The sequence below is a fragment of the Vollenhovia emeryi genome, unplaced genomic scaffold, assembly GCF_000949405.1.
Source record: "Vollenhovia emeryi isolate VEMERY1.0 unplaced genomic scaffold, V.emery_V1.0 DF939170.1, whole genome shotgun sequence".
NCBI classification, from domain to species: domain Eukaryota; kingdom Metazoa; phylum Arthropoda; class Insecta; order Hymenoptera; family Formicidae; genus Vollenhovia; species Vollenhovia emeryi.
In genome coordinates this window covers 728,897-742,588 of record NW_011967196.1, presented here as the reverse complement: position 1 = coordinate 742,588, position 13,692 = coordinate 728,897, and the positions used below count along the sequence as shown (strand labels likewise).

General features: G+C 42.5%; 1 protein-coding gene across 1 annotated transcript in view; it reads left to right on the top strand.

The window, feature by feature from the left end:
* Window position 1: 1 nt before the first annotated feature.
* Window positions 2-13,692, top strand: part of LOC105563863 (complexin) — a 129,118-nt gene continuing 115,427 nt past the window's right edge. Inside the window, exon 1 of the mRNA XM_012015815.1 lies at window positions 2-259. The gene's annotated coding sequence lies outside the window, so the exon portion shown is untranslated. The remainder of the gene's footprint in view (window positions 260-13,692) is intronic.

Here is a 13,692-nt window from a genome sequence, read left to right as displayed (position 1 = left end):
TTCTCTGTCTCTATCTAGCTATATATATATATCTTTCTCTCTCTCTCTCTCCACTTTTTCCTTTTTTCCCGCTTGGCGGACGGAGAGCCAAGCTGGTGACCGGGGAGGCGCGCGTAGTAACCGTGCATCGGTCTACGTCAACGGAAGTCTTGCCGTAGCACCCGGCGTGCTCTCGGTTACTCCGACCCATATAATCGTCGTGCCGCGGCCCCCGTTCGTCCGCTTCGACCGGCTGCGGATCTACCTGCGGCGCAGCGAGGTAAGTGGGCGACCTATCCGCGGCGTGTCTACCTTCACGTCGCTTTCTACCAGCGTTACGCGTGCCCCACGGATTAACCCCGCCGGATTCGCGCGCCCCTACTCGCGGGCCTCCGATCCAAAAGTTCTGCAAAAGTTTCCGGCATACGCGGGCCCCCGGGCTCGCTCTCCCTCGACTTTTCATTCCCCTTACGCTGCAGGTTTCTCCTTCCCCCTCCCCCCCCTCCGCGGACTAACTAAAAGATCCCGCGATTTACTTGCATTGTTAAAATAACCTCCCCCCCTCTCCCCCGAGTTTTTTTAACACCCGCGTTGCACCCGCGCTCGTAGCGAGGGGCTCGCGGATATTTCGCACGTACGTTTAGACGTGGACGAAATTCTCTTCCGAAAACATTGCACACTGTATGATTCGAGAGAACCCCCGGCGAAGTTGTGCGCAACTTTCGGCGGAGCTAATTAGACCGAGGAATTGGATAATATATGCGCGGCCTTTAGGCGGCTCCGAGGATAAAAGTTTACAGAGCCTACATCGCGAATTACGTTGCGGATTACATTGAGCCTTTAACTTTTGCGCAGCGGGAGAGAAAGGTCGGGCGCGCGTCGATTAATTCATATAACGGGGCATTATTATGCCCGCGGGCGATGCAGCGCGAAAAGCAGCGCAGCGATAGAGCGCCAGAGAGCTCTTTGCGGGGAGATTTCACCCCTTTTTTTTTCTTAAGCCACCGTGTACGAAACGGAATCGAATACAGTCGACGAAAGGTCGCCCGCCGCTTTGAGGGAAGGAAAGTTTATTTTTTTGCACGAGCCGCTCGCGAGAGCCGGCCTGCGACTTCCGGCGGCGGTGAGAAAACGCCACGGCGTCGGTATTCGGTTAACAACCACATCCGTGTACAATTTGCAAACTCGCCGAGTACTTGTTTCTTTTGTTTTTGCAAGAAACTGCCAACGACCGGCGCCGGCTACTGTTATAAGTGACAATAGTAAATTCAGTAATAAATTGAACGTTCGCGATTGCTGTGAGATTAACACGTTTTCGCGAAGGGTTCAGGGCATTATCGACTCTCGCGGAATTCAGATTTTATGTCGATAATACGGACGTTTATTTTTGCCGTATTTTTTGTCAGGTTTCGATACGACTCGCCGTCGAATATCCGTTCTGCGGCGGAACCGGCGTATTTAAAAAAAAAAAAACAACTTTCGGTTCACCGGAACCGCCGTTCTCCCGTGGTTTGCACCTCATAAGGTGCTGTCATCTATTGGCAGGGTAGTCCACTTAAATAAATAGTAGTATAGTCGAGTAATATATCCGACACAAATCCTATTTGAGCCGATTGTGTGCAAAACAGATTGTTCGCCGTCTCGAGGAAAAAAGGAGGGATTTTTTTTTAACAATCGTGTACTTACTATTTCAAAAACTGTCGAGTGGGAGAACCTGCTCAGGGGGAAGAAAAGGACAGTCACAACCCACTTTGGGGCCCGCAATTAGTAGTCGAATTATTCGGATGGTTCGTAACTCGCGATCTTTTTGCGAATTTTACCGCGCGTAACTAAAAATCGCAATTGGCTATTCCAGCCAAGATTTTTAAGTAATACCAATCAATTCTCTCAATCAGTTCTGTCGATATTCAGTAACGCACAGATCATTTTCACTTAAGAGGCGCTAACCGAAATGTTAAGTTGCTCAACTACGCGGTGGAAACCGCTGAGCAAAATCTTGTACACCAATGCCCACTAAAGTCCAGTGGGCATTCCCAGGTAGAACATAAAACTCATGATGACGTCATAACGACGTCCTCATGATTTAATTCATCACTTAAAAGTTACCCAAACAAAAATGATTGAAAAATGATTTAAAGAGGACAAAAAGAATCATAGATTTTAAGTACATATTCATATACTTTTACGTTATAGTTAAAAGAGATAATTAGAGAAGAATTTGTTAATTTTTATATTAACATGATGTACTTATATTATTCTAATATGACTGTCAGAATTTCTCTTTTGAACTACTTCTATTTTAAAAAAATCATTTTCTGTTATTATGCACGCGCAGTTTTTTTAAGCTGCTTTCCCATTAAAAATAAATATTTTATTTTAATTTTTACATTATTAACACATGATCTCTTAAAGTACATTTTGTGTGCAATAATGTTTATTATTAGTTATTTATAATAATAATATGTATACTCGCTAATAATATGTATAATGCAACGAAATTTCGTGTATCAATCAATTTGAGATAATATTCTTCTTTTTGGAGGTCATATTAAAGTCACTATGATATCATAAATAAGTCACCAAAACATAGCCAAAAATGTAGCCTCAAATGAGATCATTATGATTTTTCCAAAATGACTTTTAAATGATGTCATAATGATGTCATTACGAGTTTTATGTTCTACCTGGGTTACTTAATCTTGTTATCATATTTTATCTTGTTGTATCTTATTTTACCTTATTTTATCTTTATAATACTCCAGCAAGGCCCAATGCCCAAACTAATGCCCAAAGAATTTTGCCCCGCGCAGCTAAAAATCACAATTAGCTGTTCTATCCAAGATCTTTAAGTAATCAATTATCTCAATTAGTTCTGCCGATATTCAGTAACGCAGAGATAATTTTCACTTAAGAGGCGCTAACCGAAATGTTAAGTTACTTAACCACGAGGGGGAAACCGCTGAACAAAATCTTGTACACCAATGCCCACTAATGCCCAGTGGGCATTACTTTATCTTGTTATCATATTTTATCTTATTTCATCTTTATAATACTCCAGCAAGGCCTAATGCCCAGAAATTGTCTAGTGATGCCTAGCAATGCCCAGTAATACCGCAAATCTGTACACCACAATGCCCTCAGCGGTTCCCCCCTCGCTTAACTACAACAAAAAAACGGCCAAAATTGTTCCCAGAGTAGAGTTACGAACAATCCAAATAATTCGAGTACTAATGGTGGGCCCCAAAATGGGTTGTAACTGTCTTTTTTTGCCCCCAGTTTGACATCTCAAGTTGTTTTGCCCCTCGGCGGCGTGCGAGATGGAAAAGTTATGAAATAAAAGGTTAAGGCGAGACCATTGTATCGTGGTTATTTTCGAAGATACGATCGATCGCGAGGAACAGCTTGCTGGTTACATTTTGAAACATTTTGAAAAGCTTCGGTCGAAAGAGGAATTTTCGAGCGCCACCGCGAAAAGTGGTCGCGAGATTATCTTCAACAAATAGCGTTCCCGATATTGCGGTGGTCTCCTGTGATGCTCCTCCCAGGATAGCTCGTCCTACGTTGAATTATATTATAGATGACTGCTTACGTTACCAACGTGCAACTGCTCCAAGCCGTGGGGCTGGGCGAAAAAGGGCATCAAGTAGATATACGTAAACATAGCGGCTTTGTGCGCCGGTAAGAACGCGCCGCAAAGTCCCCGACGAAAATTCGCTCCCGCGAGGATTCTGCTCATCTCCGAATCCCTCGTCGGCGGAACTTTATTCACTAACCGAATAACTGCTGCGACCAGACGCGATCAATAGCGAGACCGTTTCGGTAAACAGCGAAAAATTTCGCATTTCTGTATTGAGAGATCGGCTCCGTATCTCGCCGGTATCAAGCCGGGCTTTTTCGGCTTCCTTGCACACAAGATCTCAACCGAGACTGGGATACGCTCTCCTCGAAGGCTGTACTTAAAATGCTTGCTCATTTCTCGCAGGCGTACACCTTTTCATCGAAATGTATCCCCCGGTAGGAAAATATTTAGCACATCCCCGGAGGAAAAAAAGTTTCTATAAATAACTACCAAAAAATTGACTTGAAATAGAAATTTGTAGAAATTTTTATATCCTCGTTGAAACATTTATTGTTTTGTAAAAATATCTACGAAATAGCACCACAAATTACTATGTTTCTCAAATCAAGAAATTATTGCAAGTAGTATTTAATGGAAATGTACAATTTTGTGAAAATTAGTACGAGACTTTACTGGTTTGAAAAATGTGAGAAACAATAAATTCTTAAAGAATCAAAACATCTGCTTACTTGTGGAATATTACAAAAATTAACAAAAGCGTTCCAATTCTAGCATTTTCACGGTGATTTTTATAACACTTTTTAAATTTACGTAGAATTTCTTAGATTCTGGCAGTTATATCTAATTTTTTTTTGTAGAATTTTGTAGAATTATTTCCGGCGGGGATTATGTCACGAAATCTGGATGAATCTTGGAGTGCTGGAATTATGCGTACACTGAGAAAAATTTTCATCGGATAAACCAATTAAATAGTGTTTTCGATGGCTAATTTTTGCAATTACGTTTTCCAATTAAATTATGGATACATTCGATGAAATTTATCCGACGAAATGCAGTTACCGATGAAATTTGATTGAAAAACCGATCATATTTTTCATCGAGTATACAATTTAATTGGATGTATCCGTTTGTTATTATGTAATTGCGTTGTCCGATTATATTTCATCGGACATTTTTCTAAGTGCACATATTTCGAACAACATATAACAAGAAATGGAGACCCGTTCGTCAAATATTGATGAATGTTTGCACAATGCAATAGTATGTCAGCAAAACAGCTGCGTTTTGGCGAATCACCTTGGCAGAATATTTGCACAATGAAATTGCTGTCGCGTTATGACGAGCTGCCGCTACGAGGCGTCTCATACTCGCAAGTAAAATTCACGCGGGATGAGATAAAGCCCAGCGATAAATAAGTCCCACGCTGAATCTTCTTTAAACATTTATTACACGTAACTGTGTTGCTGGGCAATTTTGCTTCTAAATGTCGAAATGATTGCGCACGATTTATCCCCTAAATTGAGATCCCTGCAAAACCGCTGCGCACTGGCGAATCACCTTAATGCAATCGTTGTGAAATTTCCTCCTTTTGGATGATGCGATTATTGCACGGTATTTGAGACATTTTCCTGTTCTTTTAAATAGAAATGTGACGAAAGTCGTCAGATATCTCGCGGTGTCTCGCGGGGCGATTTCAAGCGACCGCCTGTATTTTGTTATACTGATAAAAGAAATTTTATTGTGCTGTATTACGCTGACTTTGTAAAAATGACCGTGTTTTATATTTTGCCGCTGGCGGGATATGAAATGCCAGGAGGGAGGAACTCGCAGATGCATTGTTCAGTACGTAAAATACGCGTGTAGGAGTGCATGTTGATGAGTGCATGCGAGGGCAGGGTAAATCTCGCAGTCGCGGCTCTCTCTCTCTCTCTCTCTCTCTCTCTCTCTCTCTCTCTGTCTCTGTCTCTCTCGCAGACTGCTAAATTACCACTCGGGTTAATCTGCGTATGAACTGATTGCGTACTCTTGACATGCACTGTGGAGAGACGGAACATTTCATAAAGACGTGCACCCGCTTATTCGTCCTTGTATCTTCGAGGGAAATAAATCACTGAAGGGAGCGGAGAAACGGCAGAAACGCAGAACACGAAAATGCAGAAAGGAAACCTCTTTGTGCCCGTAAGAATGAGCGCGAGCGTTTAATTTTTGTTTCGCACGAACCGCTCGGTTACGTAACCTCACAAAGGGCGGGGAATTTATGGAAAAATCTAGTTTTGCTGAAACGTTTATTTTAAAAGGATGCGGTTTGTGGATTTTCTAAGCTGCGACGTGCCGCTTGAGCAAACCGCGAGTCTCTCTTAAAAGGGCGACTTGTTATTTCGTCCAACACAGAAACCGCTTCGTGAAAGCAGAATCGTTAATAATTAACAGTTATTAAACAGAATGTACTTGTCGCAATTTCCAAGCTTATTTATCGGAGATTCTTTTAAACCTATCGGCTTATCGATTAGTTAAGCCGTATTTATAGGCTGTGTACAGTAGGATATTGAAATTCACATGTTTTCAACACGTTCCACACACACGCGACGCACAGTCTGCACACAGCACGTAACAATTTATGTTAAATGCATAATTTATTTCTAAACGAATTTCCGCCCCCCCCTCGCTGTCGTATCCGTCCCAGATTTTTTTCTACGGAGGAGAGAAATGTCTCGCGCGAATCCCCGGATCGCGCCGGCTCTCCTCAACTGTCATTCTACTGGCCGCTTTCAAGCTATTTCCCCGTTTTTGCACATTAAGGGCCGTAAACGTGCGAGAAAGAGAGACCGAGCGAGATGGAGGAGGTAGAGATGGAACAAGATTATGTCCACACGATTCATTCGGCCATGTGATTTATTACGGCCGTGTGTGGGGTTTTTTTTTTACTCCGCGTGATCAATCCTAATCTCGTAATCAGTCGGCAATTCGGGGAGTCCACGGGGCCCGGGGTTCGGCGAGAGCTGATACTGCGACAGCCTAGAAGTCGATCTTCCGTGAGAAACTAAAACGAGCGGAAAGTCGCCCGCCGCGCGCCATGTTGCAGAATTCTCTAACCCTCTCCGTACTCCCGGGGGTATTTTATCTCATTGCTTTCGTATATACGCACCGGCTCGCCGGCGAAATTGGACCAAGAATGTGAGGGGCAGCCCTGCCGTGCCAGAATTCGCAAAAACTCTCGGTGCGTCTCTCGAGGATCAGACCCTCTTTCGTCCAATAATGACTCTATTAATTGCGACATATAGAAGTTCCCGCGCGTACAAAACTTGGCCGAGGAACTTGAAGCGTCGATATTGGCGTCTCTTGGCAGCCGGCACTTTAATGAACGCCGAGATATCGATTGGCGGCTACGATCTACGTGTGCACTTTTGAAATAAATCCCGAATGCATACACGGTACTTGGGGGGGGGGAGGGGGGAGTTGTGGTGCAAACGCGTCTGAGAAAGCTGATAGCGGCGATAGCGCTGCATCGCAGAAACAAAGGCAATAAATTTGTTGACGAAATGGATTTGATAGTAAAGCGGTATCTCTCACATCTTGTAATTACAACGCATACATATCACAATTGTAATGCGCGCGAATTTTGCGATGATTACTAGTAGCGTAACTAATTAACATTTGATATCTCCATTGCAAAATCATCGTCATCACGGACGTAACGCGCACATTTGTTCGCAGGGCTATAATTTCACAAAGAGTAATGATACTCGGATAAATCCCACGTGTCGCGCTAAATAGGCTATTAACGATAAATGGATATATCCTTTAGACAGCGCGCCATTTTAATGGAATCGCGCGACGTTAATTAATATTCTACTCCTGCTAAAATCTGCTCCTCCGAAGGCTGCTCGCGTACCTATCAGCAAATTGTATTTTAGCGTCTATTAGCGATGCCCTGCAACGTCGTACGGCCAACTCGACACCGGCATCCGTATTAATACGAGGAAAAGTGAGGGGACGAGTGTACGCGAAAAGTAACAAAGGACCGCTGGCGTGCAGAAAATGTAGTTACTAACTACAGGAAGAGTGATAATGCTTCCAACGTATCGCAGTAAATTGAGTACGGCGTGTCCATAAAACTGATATACTTCCGTGGATTAACTCGGCGAACGTCGTGAAAAGGGAAAATCATTATCAAGAGAATTAGAAAATTTATTGCGAAGGAGGAAGGTATATTTAATTTAAATCTTATTAATTTTCTACGTACACTGGGGGGCCGGGAGGGGGAGGGAATCGTCTACGGCAATTCAGACGTTCTTTATATCTATCTTCTCAGAGCTGTAGTCTTTTACGAGAGAAGACGTCCTATGATTAGCTGTTCCACTCGCTACGTTGTTACGATCCGTATTTTTTTATTTCGCTCGCGATCCCTCCTCTTATTAATCTTCTTAATCTAATGCCCACTCTTTGATTATCGCACAGTAGAGCGAGAAGGACACGCGCGAGGATGCGTTTGAACGGGGGGGAAAATTTCAACACCGATCCGGTCTCTTCCGACGCTGGTAGGTTCCGACGCGGCAAGTAGTACATTGGAAAATTGTATAGCGAAGGAATTACGTGAGTGAAAAATTGATCGGAGGTTTGACAGCGTAGCTCGTTCTCCCGCGGGACCAGCCAGTCTTGTTCTACCCATTCTTCCATCTCGCGCATATCTCGTATACTCAGTCGAGATCTCTTGAGGAAGAAAAGGAGGCAACTGCAATAAAGGAAGATACTTTCAATACTTTCGATCTGAGCGCGTTACCTAGAGACGTGCGTCCAATGAATAATTTATATATAGATATAGTAGATCAAACCCTAGTTGCGAATTATTTATCATACATTGCGTATGTATCATTAAGTCTCTCTCGCTTCTTCAACGATTGTTTAGTTCTTCATTGTGTGCAATACTGCGGAACACAATTTGCAATATTGTGCGCAATACTTTGCTGTATTAATAAATAGTCAAACATACGACATTTAACTAACAGAAATATTCTTCGTGTCGCCGGCAGTAATTAACAACTTCGGTGCTTTTATTGACCATATCTGGCATTTTTAATAATGCAGACAATTTTTTGCGGAAAATATTACCTCAGCCAGGGTTTGAACCTTGACCTCCCTACTCTCTGGGCGGGTGTATCACCAATTCGAGCTCTGAGGCATGCTTGGTGAGACGCTCGCCTAGAGAGTAGGGAAGTTCAGGTTCAAACCCTGGCCGAGGTAATATTTTTCGCAAAGTATTTTCTGCATTATTAAAAATCCCAGATATGGTCAATAAAAGCGCTCAAGTTTCTAAGATATTTGTTAAAACAAGATCGCGCTATCTTCGGTTTGGCTAGATCTTTGTAGCCTAATAATATTTTGTGTATTTATTTGTCGGTCTTGCATCAAGTGACTCCTCTGAGCAGTTTTCTTCAACTATTTCATCATATATAATACGTTTCATCCTCTTGATCGCAATATTTGCTTTGACAGAGATCTCGTTCCCTCTCTCCACGAATTAGATTCCCCGTCTTGTATTTCCACGGCCCCTCTCTTCAATGGACTGGAAATGAAATAACAGCTGCAAAAATTATCCGTTTAAAAAATCTACCCGAGCATCAGTTTGCTCGCCGCCACTTTTCATTGATCAAGTGCAGTGTGAATGGCAGTAACGTTGCGTACATTTGTACAAGTCAGCGTGTGTATATTGGGAGACTGGATCCCTGTATGAATAGACGTTTATTCTGTCCTTCTCAGCTTGAAGTCTTCTCTTCGTCGCCCTCTCTGCCGGCCGGCACCACGTTACCATCGCACCACCAACTTTGTTATCTCCGGCTACGTCCGTCAACCCCGTCAAACGTTTCCGTCGCTTTGTGCGACGCGTTGAGAGGCGCCGTTCGTTCGCTCGTTCGTTCGTTCGTTCGTTCGTTCGTTCGTTCGTTCGCTCGTTCGCGTTTGCTTCCCCTGGCATCAGCCCCCGATGGTCCGCGTCGTCGTCTCGCCGTTAGTTGCCGTCGTCACCGTCGTCTCGCAACGGCTTATCCGTTTAATTAACGAGACAATGCCAGGCCTGCAGATTGCACGCGCTGGGTCTTCGCGCACCAAACGCGAACAATGTCGTTATTGTTTCCCTTACCATCGCCGCGCTTCAGTCAAATACGCCCACCGTACCGTATTTTGAAAAGTTTAACGGGTGTTTGAGTTAACACCTCATTGCACGATTGTTATTTCAATGGGATTCGTCCCTCCGCTTTAACTGGGCTGCTGACCGTTTGCCGGGAGAGATCATTAAAAAAATTCATCGCAGAAACAGGTCGAGGCAGAAACAGAAATGGAAAAATTTTCAAATAACGCGTTTTTGATAGTTTGCAACCTGTCGGGCGTTATTTTTTTTTTAGCATGAGCGTGAAATACGTGCCCTCTTTTCAAATTTAGCAGAGACAAAACGAAACTTTAGAGACACCGTGCGTCCCTTCTAGCTCGCTCATTCATTCACATTCTGAAATGACCTTTTATGATTTAAGGAATCTGTGACCTAAAAAAGCTGAAGAGAAGGAGGGGGGATGGGGTAGGAGACAAAGAGAGAAATAGAGATAGGGAAGTACTGCTTTAAACGAAACTACTTACTTTTGCGCCGGAACGCGCATGCATTTTCCGCGAGACGCAATAAGAGAACCAGGCCGTGGCGTACATTCCGCAATTTGCGTCTCGCGGGCAAAAGGGAACGTTCGTAAAAACACGGTCTCGTCCGGATTTCGCGGATGCTTTTGCGGTTGTTGTACGACATTGATATATCGCGGCTGGCTTTTTTTTCCCCCGTTTTGCATTTATCCCTGTCATCCCCAAAAGAGTTTCCAGATGAATTAAAATTTTCACGCGCTACCGACGCGCACTGAACGCGAAATTCGACAACTGGATCCGTTTGACGCTGCGAGACCAGCTTATCTTCGCTAGACCTGCATCTTTGCGGGGGACGATACAAGGGAGACGGGAAAGAGTTTGGAAAAATTAGTAGTTTACTTATAAACTTCTCGACCTTTTCGTCAAATCGATAATCCATATTCAGCAAGATAAGTTTAGCGAATCTCTGTCTCTCTCTCTCTCTCTCTCTCTCTCTCTCTCTCTCTCTCTCTCTCTCTCTCTCTTTCCTTGTTCACTTTTCTCAATTTTGTTCTACTTATACTCATATCATAATTTAACGTATACGTAATATGTAGAGGAAAGTCCCCTATTATGAGACAGGCTCCCAATATGAGATAGCGGGGGTTTTTGTTAAATTGATAGGCATCATCTGTTGATCCCACCATGAATTTATTGCCCTTGGAGCGAAATCTGTTTAAGTGAAAAATTCATTGTTGGTTCGTGTAATCGTTGCGGGGAAAGGATTTGCGATTGAATTTGGGTGTTGAAAACCTGCTATCTCATAATAGGGGACTTTCCTCTGTACGTTAAAAATTGTGATATAAAGAAAGAAAAGTTTCACCAAAGTCACCACTAAGCGATGCTAATTGAAAAAACGCGCGGGCTTGAACAATCTGAATAAAGAATTTACAAACTTTTATTGACGCGAATTATTTGTATTACCGGACAATGCGGCCTGGAAAATGGTTCATCAGTTTATTTGAGAAAACGACGAGATACTTTGTCTACTAAGCGAATTTTTATTTTCAGTGTAGAAACTTTTTTTTTTAAAAAAATGAGAATAGCGATGGTGGATGGAAAAGGTACGAAGTGGTTACCACAAAGCGAGTATGAAGGCGAGTATGAAGGCGAAATTGCACGTTCATCGTATTTTTATCCACGTCGGGCCGCACTGGTACAAAAGAGAAAGCGATTTTTCTGGATTTCCTCGATGCACACCAACAGTCGCCGCACTGTCCGTTTCTCCTAGCGTAAAACCGCCCATATTACTGTTTGCTCACGGTTCGGTTTTACCATCCCGCGTCCGGCACGGAAATTCTTGGTCGCCGGCGTACATATATATATATATATATATATGCCGAATAAAATCCCCGCCAAACTAATTCACTATCGGGCTGTCTAAAATTCTCACGAATCAGACATTTTGCGCACTTGCTCCTTTCTACCTCGAATCGATTCGTGCGTTGCAAAGTAGCTCAAAATTGTTTGATCTTTCGATCGGAAAATCTGCTCGCGCGTCCCGAATTGTCGCGATATTCGGAATACTACCGTCAAAAGTGTTTAAATCAGCATGAAAATGTGTGAAAAATTATATTGAGGCGCAAAGGAACTGTTACCTGACAACACGCAATAGACGACTGTAAAATGTTTTGATCCTCGTTACAAAATTATTATTAACCAGACACCTGTTATAATTCAGAAAGCAAGTGATTTTTATTTATACAACTGTCGAATTATTGTAGAATAATGAAAATAATGTTGGGGATCATCAACAAGTAATTATTCGTATTTTCATCCCAAAAGTTATCAAGTACATAATAATATATTTAACGAATGTCATTAATTAAGCAGAATATTTTAAGGGGATGATTTAACTCGATTTAATTATTATTTTGTGTTTGTACTTCCAATTAAACGAAATATCGTAAATGATTAACAAAAAGTTAGGTTCTGAGTATTAATTACGCTTTAGTCAAAGTGCTTTATTGCTTCTTAATGATATTACTGTGCGCCATGAAACTAATTAGCGCTTTAATATTGTAATAGAAATGGTAGAGTTACAATTGATGACATATACGTATATACTTTAAAATTTTTAGTATTCGAAGAATTTGCCGGCTCTTATTGCGTACTGCGTTGCGAACATACTAGTAGTTAGATACTATGCTTTTCGCACTTTATCTTCCGAAACGATGTAATCGAGTTTCCATATTAATTGCATTTTCAATTTCGACAGAATTTTATATAGTTACGTATCTTTACATACTATTGCGTTCTTAATTTCGACCGAATTTTATGTAGGTACGAATTTTCACAAGTCATTGAAAAGGGTCACTGTGGTAGGCCGAAACGTCTGTTTTATTTCCGGTGAACACCACGTAACAGTTACACAACGTCAATATTATACATGAATATAATAATTTCCTACTCAACAATGTAAATGTAATATAACACGCATGTTGTATCACATTTACATCGTTGAGTAGGAAATTATAATACTGATGTTATGTAACTGTTGCTGGGTTTACTGGGTTATTTTGTTTATTTGCGACTCATATACATGTACTGTATGATCACCGAGCAACCGTGTCGGCTCTGATTGTCTGTTTTTCTTATTGATTTAGTTTCTTGCGTTTTCCCATAGAGCCTATGTACAGGGTGTTCCAGGAGGAAAGGTCGATATTCTGGGAGGTGACAGTGTGGTCATTTTAGAACAAAAATGTTGATATGAATGTATGTCGCTTCTGAGATAGAGCTATTTGCATGCACAGTTGCAAAATTACTGACAAGAAATTCGAGAAACGATTCGGAATTCCGCGTGTAGGAAAGCGTCGACGGTATTCTTCAACAGCAGCAGTAGCACTACCATCGCAGGAACCGTAGACATACAGGCATATCTGCATATTCGACATTGGTGAATACGCGGGGCATTTTGAACATTTCTACAATGTTATCAGCACAACAGTCAACAGACGTATAAGAATAAATTCCTGCAGACGTTTATGAGGTTGGATGAAGGGTGGAACAGTGGGGAATGGGACGTGTATTCATAGCAACATTTTTGCCTAAAGTGACCGATGCTATCACCTCCCGGAATATTGACCTTTCCTCCTGGAACCTCCTGTATAATACTTTGCACTTTCTTTGTTTCGTTCGATATCTCATATCTTCAAAGCGTAACTACATTGAATTATGCATATATTAAGGGGATGCTGGAGTGGTTTGATTTACCGACAGAGTCGCATACAGTTTTTGGCATAGACTTCTATAGACGGAGCATTAGCTACGACTCTGGGCAAGAGGGGTCTGATATTCGGGGCGCGGGAGGACTCATCTGACATCGACTCTTTCCGGTGAGATTCGGTAATATTCGGTTCACATTTCCAATACGTGTGCACACGTATATACGGCGCGTTGCTTGTGTGCGAGCGTGCGCGCGCGCGTGGCCGAACGGATCATCCCCACTCCAAGTTGGAGGGGATGATTGGAGG